Source organism: Delphinus delphis, chromosome 16, assembly GCF_949987515.2.
Source record: "Delphinus delphis chromosome 16, mDelDel1.2, whole genome shotgun sequence".
NCBI classification, from domain to species: Eukaryota; Metazoa; Chordata; class Mammalia; order Artiodactyla; family Delphinidae; genus Delphinus; species Delphinus delphis.
The window spans coordinates 62196833-62213358 of NC_082698.1; the positions used below are offsets into that span (position 1 = coordinate 62196833).

Sequence of the window (16526 nt, forward strand, 5' to 3'; positions counted from 1 at the left end):
TTTTAAAGGTGTGAATTACGTGATTCAAGAGACCCAGGCCTATATTTATTTATATGATAATCTTGGGCTAAAGCAATTCTAAAAATGCACGAGCGTCGTTCCAGATCTTGGCGCTCTGAACATTTATTTGAAAATAAGAGTTTTCCAAAGGGGTAAGAGATAACTTTCAGCTAAATAAGAATTGAGAATTACGTGTAGCTTGGTTTGTGTTTCACAAAAGAACTGCTCCTAAATAAGAAACATAAAGGAAGACACATGTTCGCTCTTAATAATGTTTCTTTTTCTCTCACCTACTGAACCGTTTCAATAGCAACTGCGCAGCCCAGTGAGGGTATGATCGCATTTCGACACAAACAAATGAGAAGTGAGGAAACCATTTGCCTTGCTGGCCCGATTGGGGAATGGCCCCCTGAGGCTGGACCGATACACCTCAGTTCATTGGCACTGTTGGAAAACCCAAACTGCCCTTACTTTACCATCAGGGCCTCGGGGCTGTGGTCCCCGCTGCACTCCCTTAACCAGATACGAACCCGCGGTTTGGTTTCTCGGCTCATCTCTTTTCGCCCCTTTCATCCCTTCTCCCTCCGTTGCCAATAAACCCAGCAGTGACCGGGCCTAAATCAAGCCCGCTGTGGCCCATTTTTGGCCAGGAACAATCAGCGTCTGGAAACTACTGGAGGAGGCAGCGCGTTTGGCCCTTTGGGGTCTCAGTGCCACTGTTGTGTGGAACAAAGGGGGCAGGAGCAGAGGGCGCCCCCAGGAGGAATGGCGGGGAAAGACCCCCGTGGGCGCGATTAAGGAGGCGGGCGAGGCTGGAACTAGGGTGCTCCCGGAGAGCGGGCTAGGCGCCCGGGGAAGCATGCCTGGTCCCCGTCCGCTGCGCCCCGCACGCGATTCGCCCCGCATCTGGCGGCCGGCGCAGCCTTTTCCTGCGTCGCAGCCTCTTTACTTTTATTCCTCCCCCTTCGATTATTATTACTATTCTTTCCCGCGCAAAGCGGGAACCCGGGACTGCCCAAACGAGCGGCGGAGGGGCCGCCATTTCCCCGGGAAAGCTCTGCGCGCGTTGGCACCGGGCGCCCCGGAAAGGGAACCAGAGGGGAGTGCCCGGCCCCGAACCCTCCTCCGCGCCGGCCGGGGACTCACAGCCACCCGCGGCGCCCCGCTCACCGCGCAGCAGTCCCCGACCCACGCCTCTGCCGCCCGCGTCCCCGGCCTGACCTTCTCCGGCGCGGCCCACCCCCGGACCCCGGTCCCTTCCCTCCTACCGGCGCCTCCGCGCCCCTTCCATTGTCAGCCCGGAGCAGCCGGCACCCGACCTGGGCACCCTCTGAGGCCCCCAGAGCGGCCTTGCCCGGGCTCTCTCGGCCCCTGCGCAGACCACCTCCCCGGACCAGTCCCCCTCGGCGGCCGGGCGCCTCCCTTCTCCCCCTCTGCGCCCCCAACGCCGCATCTCCAGGAGCCCTTCGCTCCCTCGGGACAGCCTCGCCCGGGGCTCGCGGCTAGACCCCGCATCCCTCCTCCCTCCCTCAACGCCCAAGATAATCCCCGGCTCCTCGCCGGCCACAGGAATTTTACCGCTTCTTTAGCAAACGCCCCCCCCGCCCTTTATTTCTTGAGGAGGCAAGTTGGGCAGCTTGATTTATTAATTTGTCTTTCTTTCTTTCTTTTCTTTCTTTTTTTTTTTTTTTGCGGGGAGGGTCGGCTCTCTGGGGAGCGCCCGCAGGGGCTGGGCGGTGAGGAGGGGCAGGGGTTCTCTCCAGCCCCTGCACTGCCCCCGAGGCGCGTTTTGTTTCCAGACCCCGAAGCCCCCTGAACAATAATGCCACCGCCATGGCGGGCTCACCTGGTGCTGTGCCGCCTGCTCCGGGCGCCCGGTGCCCTCCGCGCGCCGCTCCCAGGGCGCAGGTTCGGCCCGCGCGGCGCCGGTGCCGGGCAGGACTCTTTGCCTTTCTTTGGGTTCTATCTGTGCGTGTCAATGGCGGCAAGCGGCAGTTCTCCGGGCCGCGGATAGTAGCGGGGGGAGGAGGAGGAGGGAGAAGGGATTGCTCCTTCTCCACATAACCACCTCTAGGAGGAGTCGCTCAGCCTCATCCCCCGCCAGCCCAGGCTCCGCGACGGGTCCTGGGCTTTCGGTGGGGCTTGATGAGCTATTGTCCTTCAGGAGCATTAATGATGAAACCGCGCGGCCTCCGCGTCGCTGGCGGATCTGCTGGGTGCGCTGAGGGCCACTTGCTACGATGAGGCTTTCCCCAGAGCTGGGGACAGAGGCGCTATGGTCACGATCCAGAGTCTCCTGTTAGCAGGATCCACCTTTGGTGGAAGAAGGCGGCGTGGGCGTTCATCCGGCAGTTCTAGGGAGAGCCTTAGAAGGTGAAAGGGAAAAAATGCCACCTTCGATGGTCTCGTGTCCCTAAATAATAATAAATACATTAACGATTGTGTCCACCACTGGGACGATAGCATAGCATAGGGTGGCCATAGCCACGACAACTGAGAATTTATATCCATGCCTTCATCTTAGCTTTTTATAAATTAAGACAGAATCCAGCGTTGTATATTCTTTGGAGTAGCAGATGTTTGTTTTCATGGGTAAGACTGTGCATGGACCTAATTTTTAATTCAGTTGCTTTACAGTGTGTTAGTTTGTAATCTCAGCGGGTATTAAGACTAGCACGAAGCTATTCTTTTAAGGATTTCTATTAGTTTCTGGAAAAAAATATTTTTACAGGGGTGTGGTGGACAACATCAGGTGTGAAAATGGGGTTAGTAGTTGCTCTGTTCTACTGGAAGCCAGTGCTGTCCTTTGTAACTCTAGATGTTGGCCAGGGCTTCATGGCTTGGGGGGCGGGTGAGTCAAAGGAATTTGTTTATTTCAGCGGGAAATGCTAACTTGCTATGGGCCATCCATGCTTCCTCTGATCTCCTGCTCAAGTAAGTCAAAGGACTAACAAAAGGAGAGGCAAATTTTTGATGTCTTCACAAAAGAGAAACCCACAGGAAAACACAGTTCTCCAGCATTGGCCAAATAGATGCATTTCAGAGCCTCTTCCATTTGGCAATATTATGTGTACTTACACCTATAAACTTATAAATGTTTAGGCAATGGGGAAACTTGGGGTGACTAAAAGCCTCCAATAGACTAAGTCCACTCCCCTCTGGATTTATACTAGTTAATCAGGGCTGTTGGTGGAATTAGTAGATGGCGCATTAGACTGGGTGCATGTCAAAGTGTTTTCTGAGCAATCAGTTGACTTCCCAAAAGATTATGGATAAAGGTACAAATAAACCTCTCTGTTTAAATCTCATACGGCTTCTCAAAGTCTCCTAGGACCAAAGGTCTCCATTCATTGGGACTTCCTTCACTCGCCTTCCTACTGTTTTTACCCTCTCTGTGTATGACCTCACTGTTCTTTGTCTTTTTATTTATTTATTTATTTTTGGTGGTACGTGGGCCTCTTACTGTTATGGCTTCTCCTGTTGCGGAGCACAGGCTCCGGACGCGCAGGCCCAGCGGCCATGGCTCACGGGCCTAGCAGCTCACGGGCCTAGCAGCTCCGCTGCATGTGGGATCTTCCCGGACCAGGGCACGAACCCGTGTCCCCTGCATCGGCAGGCAGACTCTCAACCACTGCGCCACCAGGGAAGCCCTGTCTTTCTTTTTTTTTTTTTTTTTTTTTTTGGCCTTACTGCGCAGCATGTGGGATCTTAGTTCCCCAACCAGGGATTAAACCCGAGCCCCCTGCATTGGAAGCGTTGCTTCTTAACCAATGGACCGCCAGGGAAGTCCTGTCCTTTGTCTTTGCAGGCACTTTCCAGGTCAGCAATCTAGTCAGGATGAAGTCCTCTTTTCCTAAGACATATATTTATACGGTTTTAAATGATCCCCTGGGGCATCTCATAATGGGTTCGATTTCCCCTTCTTAGAGGAAGCGCCCGTCTCCCTTCTTGTATAGATTTCTGATGCCCATTCTAGATCAGAAATAACCTCCAGGCCAACATTCAAGAGGGCTCAGGAGCCTTCTGGGAGTGCTTGAAAAATCCTCCTACCCCGTGACCCAATCAGCCGGGCTGACTGAGATAGAGTTGAATAATTCATCATATATACTGGATTCACATTCTCCTTGTAACTTCCCAGTAAAAATGGTACTCATGGTCATTTTTATGTGGATTTTATGTAACTCGTTTCATCCTAGCATTTTGTTATATGCTCTTCCTGAGAAAGGCTGGGTCTAAGAAATTTACTAGTCAGAATTTTTCCCCTTTCATACTGGTTGGTTCCTTCAAATAGATGATGTAGTTGAAATTCAGAGAATCAAGGGAATGTCAGCTTCATAATCCTCTGGTTCTTGGAATAGAAGAGATCACAGAGTTCACTTGGTCAAACCCTTTATGTGGTAGGAAAAAATCTGGTATTCAGGAGATATAAGGGACAGATATGCAGCCTGATATGCAGGTCTAGTTAAATTATCTATATTTAATATTGAACACTTGGCACATGAACAGAAATTTAACACTGAGATAATATTGTATAGTTAAAATACATTTGAAGTAGTCAACATGATTATAAGTTCATCAGGAATCTTGAGTTCTGCGGTGGCCTCCAGCTCAGGGAGCCCCTGACAAGCTGAATAATAAATACTGATAATACGAGCTTACACTTACTGAATGCTTACTGTGTGCATTGTGCTTCACCATTACTAACTCATTTAATCCTGGCAGCAACTCTATGGGGTGGGCACTATTTTCTCCTTTTTACAGGTGTAGAAACTGAGGCAGCGAATGGGTGAGAAAGTTGCCCATAGCTACAGTTAGGAAGTGGCAGCCTCATATTCTTAATTCACTGTTACTGTGGTCGGGGTGTGCATTTGCTTTAAGCAAAGGAATTTTGTGATTGGTCACAAGGTGGAAAGTCTCTTGGACCATTCCCAATACATATCCTCAAGGAGTCAGTGGAAAGCTGATTACAGTAGGTTTGGTTGATTACCATTGCAATGAAAATATTTTCTTAACCCTTGACCTGTATGTGTGCATGATATTATGAATAAACGTATTGATTGTGAGTTGACTCCATTAGCGACAAGGATGTCTCATAAACATTTTATTGAGATGCAGGATGAACTGCTTCTTTACTTAGAGACAGGCATATAGCATGATTTAGAGATGAAAAAATATGAATTAGCCATGCAACCAGATATTCTGTTGGATCTACTAGTAATTCATCCACAAACTCATCTATTTTAAAAATAGCTTTGATTTTGCCCCCCAAAACCTTTTTACTTTTTCATAATCCAAATTTATGATGTTGTGTGAATTGAGTGGGTTTTTATTTTTCATGATTAGTTCTAATCTGGTTTTTGACACTTATTATAATTCGTGATCATTTTCCCCTTCTGAGATCTTGCTTTGCGATTACCCTATTAATTTCCTGACCTCATCCTCTTCTAGAAGACTGTGTCATGTAGGTATATATTTATATGTGACATATATAAGTATATGAGTATAAGATTTATATGTCCAGATTAATTTCATTTGAGAATTCTGATCTCCTTTGAAGTAACCTGAGATTCCCTGGGAGTGTCATAAAAACAGATGGAAATCATTGGTTTAAGCTCTTCTTTGAATGTTAAGTTAGGCAATTCTAGACGGTGTATTAATTCCATCAAGGCACCAACTGGCATAACTCTAAATAGCAACTTGGGAGCCTGAGGTTATGAATGTCCACAAAGCACCAAGCTCAACAGTACCCCACTATTCTAAGAAATAAACACAGCTTCTAAATATACCTTATAGCCTGGAAAATATTAGGCAATCTGACTTTAAAATTTTTTATTAGCTAGAAAAATGCTTAGTCTTTCCTGTTGTTCTATTTTGAATAGTGCACATGATTAATGTTAAACATTTATTCCCTTGATCTGAACTGGTGGCTTTCAGATCTTAGTAATTCATGGAAGTGAATAAATATACTTAAAGAAAGGGCACATAGGCAATCATTGTGCCAACAAAGCCCATTCTTGGTATCTCTGGCTAAAATGAACATCTTCGTCCCCTAACTAGAAACATTTTACCGGTTCTGATTCTTAAAAACAACAACAAGATATGTCCTTTATTTTTGTTTTTGCCCGTGCTGTCTGGCTTGTGGGATCTCAGTTCCCTGCCCGGGCCACAGCAGTGAAAGTGCCGAGCCCTAACCACTGGACCGCCAGGCAATTCCCCAAATATGTTCTTTTTGACACTATGTCCTGACCCGTTGGTCCTGGGAAAGGGGATTTACATGAGTGTGTGTGTGTGTGTATAGAGGCATATCTATGTATATACATCTACATATGAACGAATATATATTTGGTGTGTGTGTTACACGTGTGTACATTGTAAGATGTGTAGTCACTGAGATTGCTGTAGGCTCAGAGTTAAGCCTGATTTGGATTTTAAAGGAAACTACCAAATGTTTAGCATTTAACTGATGAACTATATTGTAAAGGAAAATGAAATATTTCAGGTTTTTAAGGGAAATACATTGTCAGCTCCAATTATGCCGAGTTGTAGTTAGGAAAATAAGGCACGTAATGTCATTAAGTTTAATGGAAACAGAACCCGGAGCTAAGGGGAGTGTGCCAGTTGGTATCTTGCTCTGTTCAGTGCCGGAGCTCTCTGGGAGATCATCCCAATACTTCCAGGCAGAGCTCTTTACGACAATTGTGATGGGAAGTGGCAGCATGCATCTAGAGACTTTGGACCTTAGCATCTGTGTTGGGAGATCTGTGCAATGTGGCCTCACACCTAAATGAAATTGCTCTTTACAATTTAAACCCATTCTAGAGAATGGGGGCACTGATTTTACAAATGCACAAGAGCAGAATACCATAGTAAAACTATAATTTATTTTTACAAATGGTGTGTTTTTACAAAGGCCATCTGTCGGTTGACTCTCTGATCTAAAACAAATCTGTTTGTTCCCCAGAAGAAATAACATGTCTGTTGAAAAAGGATTTATGGACGACAGGCTGCCCAATCCACCAGCCACTGGTATAATAGTAACTATTTATGATATATTTACTTCTAAGGGAGTGCTGTGAGTGGAAACTATTACTTGTGAAGTATGGTAATTAATTTTTCATTACCTCAAAGCCAAGAAATGGAGCCCAGTTGCATTTATTAAGATTGCTGCATGCGAAACATGTTTCTTCTGGAAAAAGAATATAAAAAAAAAGCATGATAGGACCATGGGCTTGAACTCAAGCCCTGGACTTGGTTTTGGAGGACAAGAAGACAAATCGCTATTGAATGACCCTGGCCACTTGATCTCTAGGCACCACTGGTAGTCCTTGTTGAAAATTAGATCCTACCATTAATACCAAAAGAAAAGAGGACTCTAGGCTGGGAGAAACAAAAATGGAAGAGAAGGGAAGACCCCTGTCTCCATCCTCCTACACAAAAGAGATACTCCAGTGAATATTTATTCATATTTTAATAATTATTTTGGAATGGTATCTAATATTTCTTAATAAGTACCCTTTTTAAGAAACTGGGCTAGGTCACATGAGAGGTACAAAAAGGCATGTTTTCTTCTCTCAAGAAACTTGCCATCTACCTGATAACTCAGGGCATGGTGATAGATACAGAAATCACCTTGACATTATCAATGAGAAGTGGTTAACCAGAGTCAGTGGTTATCTTATCTCTGAACCCCTTTCTTAAGTTAATACCAATTATATTTTGGTTTTTCCAAAGTATTCATAAAATTAGCTAAACCAAGTTCTTGCCCCAAATATTTCATTTTATTTACTTTTGTTTATTGTTATTTTTCAGACATTTAAAAATATATATAATACTTGAATATGACACACAAAAAAGTACAAAGGTAGACGGTCCAAGGGGTCCTTACTCCTTGTCCCCCAGGCAGCCAGTTGCACTTCCCAAGGTAACCAAAGTTAAGTTACTTTTGTGTCCTTCCAAGCACCACTTTTCTCCTGGGTTTCTTTTTGTGGACAGAGGTCTCATTTGTCTTTTAAGGGACTCTGGAGAAGTCTTAATATTCAAACCCCAAAGGGGACAGATTCTACAACAGCACATTAACTCCTCTCTATTAAGATCTTGGGCAGAAGAGTGGACACAGAGGTTCAGAGGCAAGATGTTGGTGAACGTAACTACGAGGATTTTCTGCTGGTGCAACAAAGTACAAGTACCCCTCCCCTTTGGATCTAGGAAAATCCTCACGTGGTGTTAAGTCAAAACCCAGAGACAAGGCTGACACTGAAATACATTGTGTCTCTCAGGCTGACAGTCCAGGATCCCAGCTCTGAAGATAGGAGGACCCTCCCTTACCTCTTGATTAATCCTTGAAGATGCCTGGATGCCATTCCACTTTTTTTCCCATGAATACCTCCCAGTAGTGGGGCTAGAGAGGAAGTGGGCCCTGCCACAGAACCCCCATTATGTAGACAAGTCTCCCAGGACAGTTGGATTGAGCCTGTCTGCCCCCAAGCTCCACACTTCGAAGGGCATCAGAAACGATGAGGTGGTTGGATCAGATCACATCCAAGGTCATGTCTGCTTGGGATCTCTCCAGCCTGGGGCTCATGAGCAGGGTTGACTTCAGCTGGGGCTGCTGCTCTCTGGTTTGGGCTGCCAACCTTCCCATTTGGAGGCTGGGTCTCAGCTCAGCCCTTGGGGGATCTGAGGGTAGTGGACCAGGGCACAGCATGTCCCTGGAGCCTGCATAGGCAGGAGGTTGATTCAGCCAAGGCACTCTAGAAGCATAAGCTTCAGGGACAGTGGGGATGGGGCAGCTCATGGCTTCCTGCAGCCATTTAGCTATGGCCTCCTGAGGTCTGGTTCTCAGCAGCCCTCATGTTGCCCTTCCCCCATCCTTATAGAGGAATTCCACTCTTGGGCCTCAACACAACACTTCCTGCCTCACTTAAGTATTCCTTCCATTTCCTTTGGGTTGCAGAAGAGTATCAGAGTGAAAAGGAAGAGAGTTCATGCCAAAGGAGACTCAGCCATTCACACCTTCCCTACCCATAGAGATTTCAACCTCTGTTTCTTTCCTTCCCTCCCTCCCTCCCTCCCTCCCTCCTTCCTTCCTTCCTTCCTTCCTTTCCTCCTTCTGTTCTCCTCCTTGAAAATTCTTAGCTTGGGTTCTTGAACACATAAAAGTCCACGGAGAGCTGTTGAGCTCTTGGAAGATACCGAGGCTGTGGGATGTTTTGTGCGTGTGCGTTTCTGTTGAGAAGATCCTTCTTATTTGTTGGCAGCTTCTCACAGGGATTTCTGCGACAAAAGATAGCTGCCCACTGAGTCTTCTCTCACCCCAGGCTCCTACCCTCCCCAGCCACTTCTGGTTCCTCTGCTACGTGCTCTCAGAAAACTTCACTCCTCCCTTTAGAGCATACATTGACACATTTTTCTGTAAAGGGACAGATAGTAAATATTTTAGGCTTGTGGAGTATATTATGTAGGTACTTACATAGCAAGACAGAAAACAAATTTCCACAACTTTTTTTTTTTTTTTTTGCGGTACACGGCCTCTCACTGTTGCGGCCTCTCCCGTGGCCATGGCTCACGGGCCCAGCCGCTCCGTGGCATGTGGGATCTTCCCGGACCGGGGCACGAACCCGCATCCCCTGCATCGGCAGGCGGACTCTCATCCACTGCGCCACCAGGGAAGCCCAGAAATGGGGCTTTTTGATGGAGATTCCAAGGTTCTTTCCATTCCACCTAAATGCCTCAGTTAATCTCATTAACCATCATTGTGTGTGTGTGTGTGTGTGTGTGTGTGTGTGTGTGTATCATATAAAAAGGTTAGGATAGGCTCCAAAATAATTCAACATAGGAATTTTTGCAGTTGGATTTTATGTGGACAAATGAAAATGCCCCGATCTCTTTATCGACACATGCTTATTTTCATAAAAAGATACTTTTCAAAGAAGCTTGTTAAGTAGATCTACCCAGAATCTGATGGTATGTTCATAGATTTATGACTGAAGGACTGTGTAGTCACCATTTACTGAGGTAGTTGTTTTCTTACCTGTACAAGGTCACAGCCGCCTGTCCTCTGAGTCCAGTTTTGTCAAGAGGCCTAGTTCTCTTTCTAGTACCCTGTGCCGCCTCTCTCTCTGGTTGCTGCTTTCATCCAGCTCATTAGATGAAGGTATTCTCCACTTTGTCCTGTGTTGATGATCATGAAATGAGTGTTCCCCAATAATATGACAAGTGAGCAAAAAGAACCTTCCTTAGAGCCAGAGGGGATGGTGACAATTAAGATCTTTAAGAACTTTCAAAAAGATGTCCCTGCAGAGTGGCTATGACAGCTGCTGCTCATTGAGATGAGAAACCATTGGCTCAGAACCAGCCAGTTCTGAATAGCAGGGCTTCATGTGCTCCTCCAAAGTGTTCATTTCTTTCCATGGCGCCTGCTGAGATGCAGTCCCTGGGATTCCTGTTTTAAATGTGCTGCTGGAGACTCTGGGCTATTAAGGGTTATTGCTAGTGGTCCTCCGTCTAGGAAACGATTCCAGTTCTATATTATCCATCTTCGAGTTGGCTTAAAGGACTGCATGTATTATTGCAGAGCGTTGCAGTGATTTTTGTGTTTGCTTTGGTAACCCACATAGTCAATTGTAACATAAATTATGTTGCGGACCTTATAGTACATAACCCAAAGAAGCAAATGTTCACCCATCAGATGCTCTCAATTATTTTTTAGAATAAATTCTGTAAACTAACCCTCACATGAACATGTTTTTATTTTCCAACCAGAATGAGTGTTCAGATTACCTTAGCTCATACTTATATATCCTTAAAATGGTTATATGTATTAATGATTCAGTTGAATTAATAACCCCTAATGCCTCTCTTGGAACTATTTACAGTTGTCTTATATATTGCTCCAAGGTTAGATAAAATCCCAAATTTTGAATCCCGCTGTCCTGAAGAAAGCCCGCATTATACTTAGTGAGAGCTCATGACGTCCCATGTGCCGCCACACTCATTTTCACAGTTTTAAAAAGTATATCAGTAATCAAATTGGGCATTCCTTTTTGTTTTGTTTTGTTTTTTAAACTGCATTGTAATTCCTTCGCTAATCTTTTGAGTGTGTGAGGTGTTTTCTCGAAAGCACTATAGGGCTGATATTCTATGTGGTTAATCTTCCTTGACCCAACCCTAGTCATTCACAAACAACAGATGTTCCTGGGATATTTTTCACTTTCCTGCTTGCTCTGTGAGCAATTAAGTTTGTAGTAGGCTATGTCTTTGTCAAGTCCTCAGATTTCCAGTCAAACCTGGTATTTTCCTTGTGCTGATTTTTCCTCCCTTGGGACACGGTCTTTTGGTGCGGTTAGAGGTTTGTGGCAGGCTTCATTTACGTTTGTTCTGGTTTTGGGTACAGCTAATTCAGGCATAAGGTTTCTGTCAGATGATATTTAGAGACACTGTATATTTCTGTTTGGAATACTGGAAATACAGGGATTTTTCTACAGAATTTGTGAGTGGAATGCCTCAGTCTCCTTGTTTACAAAACAATCACAAGATCTTTTAGACAATTCCAGAGCCTCCTAGAGAAATCCTCAGGGTCTCTCACTGTCAATTCTAGCTTCGTGATAACTATTCCTCATTCCCCATCTCTCAGTGAAATATTATTATTAATTAGAACAACAGATTGATAAACATGGGTTTTCAGCTGCCTTTAATTCAGTTCTGTACAAAAAAGTTTTGGAATATCTACTGTTTACTATGGCTGTTAGCACACACCACAAAGCAACTTGGATAGGAATGCGTAGGACTGACGTAATCAAAGCAAAGACGCAAAGACGTGAGAATGATTTTTTTTTCCCCTGAGGACCATATATCCAAGTTGTGGATAAAATATTTCAGTTCAAAGTATTTATTGGTTTTATTTATTTTTTCCTGATTACAAAAGCAATAATATTCATAATAGGCATTTTGGGAAAAATAGGAAAGTAGTTCTCATCCACAATCTCAACATCCGTAAGTTAACCATTGTTAACACTTTATTTAATCTCCTTCCTTTTTTCTAAGCATGTCTATATAGTTCTCAAAAAAATTCACTTCGTATTGTTTTTAAGAACTTTATAAGTTAAAACCTATATCTAGAAAATGACACAAATGTATGGCTTAATATAAGTTATCACAAGGTGAATACTCATAATAATAGCCAAATAAAGAAATAGAAAAACAATAAATAAATAAATAAATAAAAGAAATAGAACTTTGCCGACACCAGAAGCCCCTCAGTCTTCCTGATCACCATCTCAACCCCTCACTTCTCACAAAAGTAACCACTATTCTGGCTTTTACCATGTGTAACATTTTATCATTTATAACTTCTACATATGTTACAAGCCTCATAATACATTATTTTCATTAAACTGTCAGTTATCTTTTCAAGAGATTTTAACAAATAAGAAAAACACTTTATATTAACCCCAATATTTCCAGTTCTGGTGCTCTTCATTCTATTGTATAGATCCAGATTTCCATCTGTTATAATTTCCCTTCCGTATGCAGGACTTCCTTTAATATTTCCTGAAGTGCAGGTCTGCTGCTAATAAATTCTTTGTGAGCTCTTTCATGCTTGAAAAAGTCTTTATTTCACTTTTGTTTTTGAAAGACATTTTTTCTGGGTATAAAATTATAGGATTACAGATTTTTGTTGTCATTTAGTTCTTTAAAGTATTGCTCTATGGTCTTCTGACTTGCATTGTTTCCGTCCAGTAGTTAGTTGTATTCTTATCTTTGTTCTGCTGGTTGCTTATAAGATTTTATGTTTATCACTAGTTTTAAGCAGTTTGGTTATGATATACCTTGGTAGAGTTTTCTTCTTGTATCTTGTGCTTTGGGTTCACTGGACTTCTTGGTTATGTTTTTGATAAAATTTGGAAAAATTTCTGCCATTATTTCTTCAATTTTGGCCCCATCTCCCTCCTTTTCCCTCTTCTTTGGGGACCCTAATTGTACTTTTTTAGGCTGCTGGAAGTTATCCCACTGCTCCCTGGTGCTCTGCGGTTTTTCTTTTTCAGTCTTTTTTCTCTGTTTCATTTTGGATAATTTCTATTGCTATGTTTTCAAGTTCATTACCCTTTCCTTCTGCAATGTTTAATATGCTGTTCCTCCTGCCCAGTGTGTTTGTAAAATCTCAGGTGTTGTAGTTTTCATCTCTGTAAGTTCATTTGGGTCTTTTAAAAGTATTTTGTTCATATTGCTATATGCTCAATCTTTCCTCTACTTTATTGAATACATGTACTGTAATTACATTTTTTTAACATCTTTATTGGAATGTAATTACAATTTTTTTATGTCCTTATCTACTAATTCTATTTGCATCATTTCTGCATCTCCTTATTATGGGTCACACTTTCCTTTTCCTTTTCATGTCTGGTAATTTTGTAGTTGGCTCCAGATCTTATAAACTTTAACATGTGAGGTACTGGATATTTTACATTCCTGCAGATATTCTTGAGTTCACTTCTGGGATTCAGTGAAGTTACTTGGAAACAGTTTGATCACTTTGAGGCTTGCATTTAAGCTTTGTTGGGTGGGATCAGAGCAATTTTTGTTCTAGAGCTGATTTTGCCTCACTACTTAATGCCTCATGAATTACAAGGTTTTTTCTCAGGTCATGGACTTTCCCTGGATTTATGTGAGCTCCAGAAATTGTTCACCTTTCTCTGTTTGAGTGGTTCTTTCCCCCAATTTGGTAGTTTCCTTATAATCATGTGCTGATCAGTACTCAAGGGTTGCTCTCTGCAGATCTCTGGAGCTCTGGCAATGTGTTCCTCTCCTCTCCTGTAATTTGCCCTGAGGACTCTAGCCACCTGGCCTCCTTGAACTCCCAACTTTGTCTCCTCAGCTCAGGAAGACTGTTGGGTTCCTCCTATCTGCATTCTGGCCCGGATCTTTTCTCCAGGCAGGAAGCCGCGACAATTTTAGAGCTCATCTCATTTGTTTCCCCTATCTTAGGGATCACTGTTCTGTGCAGCCAGAGAGCCAATATCTAAAAACAGATTTTTCCCCATATATTTTGTCAGGTATCTTAGTTATTTCAGGCGGGAGGCTCAATCTGGTCCCTGTTACTCCATCTTGATCAGAAGCAGAAGTCCCTATCTTGACTTTTGTAGTGATAGCTTCCTTATGCTACTTTGTAGTTTTATCACCCTCGGGTACATCTCTAGAAACTACAGTTTAGTCTTGCCCATAAAAAAAGTTATTATGCATCTTTTAAGTCTCTTTTAATATACAGATTCCTTCTTCATCCTTTCCTTTTTCTTTCATTTGATCTGTTGAAGAACTGAACTGTTTGACTATAATTTCGCATGCTCTGGCTTTTGCTGATGCATATTTTTGGTGTAGTTCAACATATTGCTCCAGGCTTTTATATTTCCTGCAAATGGGTAGCCAGATACAGAGGTCTGATTCGATTTGGGTTCAATTCCTTTGGCAAGATTTCACCAGGAGGTACATAATGCCAGTTTGTTTCTCTTTTTGTGATGTTAACATTAATGCTTAATGCCTAAATGTATTAATTCATTGAGGATTGCAAAATGGAGATATTCTAAGTCTTTAATTTTTTTCATTTATTAGGTGGAGGACCTTTATAAAGAGACACATGTCCTCATGACTATTTGATTATCCATGGTACAGCTTATATGGGAAGGCAGAGTAAATGATTCGTTTAAGATAACAAATTGGTTTCATATCATTCTCTCAAGATGACCCATTAGTTTAAAAAAATCATTTTTAATATGATTATTAACTCATTGATTGATGGGTTTTAACCAATTGTAATTATAGTTTTTGAAGCTCAAATTGCCCCCATCTCTGGCGGGTGGCAGCCTCTTCAAGTTGGCTTTGAGTCTTTTTTTTTTTTTTTGCGGTACGCGGACCTCTCACTGTTGTGGCCTCTCCCGTTGCGGAGCACAGGCTCCGGATGCGCAGGCTCAGCGGCCATGGCTCACAGGCCCAGCCGCTCCGCGGCATGTGGGATCTTCCCGGACCAGGGCACGAACCCGTGTCCCCTGCATCAGGAGGCGGACTCTCAACCACTGCGCCACCAGGGAAGCCTGGCTTTGAGTCTTTTTAACACCTTAGTAGCTTAATAAATTCCTCTCTATCTAGTATGCCAAGATGTTCCAGGCTCATCTTGTATATTTCCTGCCCCAAACCAGGAATAGCAACTTCCCCAAGAAGTCTTTTCATAGAAAATGGTATTCTAAACACTCTGCTAGGGATGATCATTGCTATTAGGTTGGTCATTGTTTTCAGACTTCTTTAGTGAACAGAGCTAAGATTTTATGTGTGTGTGTATGTGTCTGTATTTTTTCTTTTAAGAGAGAAAATATCTCTTGAGTTCATATTGATACTTGTAATTCATAACGACAGAATTGTAAAATTCAATCTCTTCTACATTACATCTGTATTTCCTTTCTTCTACACCAAGAATCTTGATTCTTACGGACAGAAGAGATGATAGAAATATAATATCCCATAATTACCCATCTACTCTATCCCTCACTCACACAAAACAACCTCAGAATAATTGTAATATTACAATCACCAGTGTTATTACTAAGAGCAGTTAACATAAATTTTTGCATGTTGTGTCCCCATTCTACTCCCACTTAAAAATAAACTGTATCTACTCGTTTGTACTTCAGCCATTGCATACTATAAATCTCTCCCTTTTAAGCCTCATTGCTGTTAGTTCTATAAATGACTACTTGTTTATTACTTATCACCAGTCCTTATGTTAAATGTTCCTTATGTTAAATGTTAGATGTTAATTTTGTTTGACTGAAGCTCATTCTTTGGTATATTTCTCAGGAAGCTCTCACAGGAAAAATATTCCCTACATTTTTGTGTGTTGGTAACACTTTATGCCCTTTGCACTTGACTGCTACCTTTACTGTCTGTAAAAAACTTTGGCTTGTATTTTCTTTCTTTGAGTATCTTAAAAATATTCTCCATTTGCTTCTAGAGGCATATTAGTGTAGAAATGTTTCATGATAATCTAATTTTCTTTCTCTTATAACTCATCTACTGTTTTGACTAGATATCCACAAGTTTAGCAATTTCTTTAGAATATTTTGTGATATGGGTCATTCTGGGTTGATAATCTTAGGTACATGATGTGTTCTTTTAAAATGTAGTTTCAGGGACTTCCCTGGTGGACCAGTGGGTAAGACTCTGTGCTCCCAATGCAGGCGGCGCCGGTTCAATCCCTGGTTGGGGAACTAGATCCCACATGCATGCTGCAACTAAGAGTCTGCATGCCACAACTAAGAAGCCCTCATGCCTCAAGGAAGGTCCTGCATGCCGCAACTAAGACCCAGTGCAGCCAAAATAAATAAATAAAACAAATATAAAAAAATAAAATAAAATGTTGTTTCAAAACTTTTTTTATTTAAAGGAAGTTTTTTGAATTAGGGATTTTGGTATTTATTCTGTTCCCTTGTTTTAATTTTCTTCTTTGGAGACTCCTAGTATCCGTATATTGACTCTTCTTT

General features: G+C 42.8%; 1 protein-coding gene across 1 annotated transcript in view; it reads right to left on the bottom strand.

The window, feature by feature from the left end:
* MACROH2A2 (macroH2A.2 histone) overlaps nt 1–2152 on the bottom strand; it is a 53338-nt gene extending 51186 nt beyond the window's left edge. The window contains exon 1 of the mRNA XM_060034875.1: nt 1847–2152. The gene's annotated coding sequence lies outside the window, so the exon portion shown is untranslated. The remainder of the gene's footprint in view (nt 1–1846) is intronic.
* Nucleotides 2153–16526: the final 14374 nt, after the last annotated feature.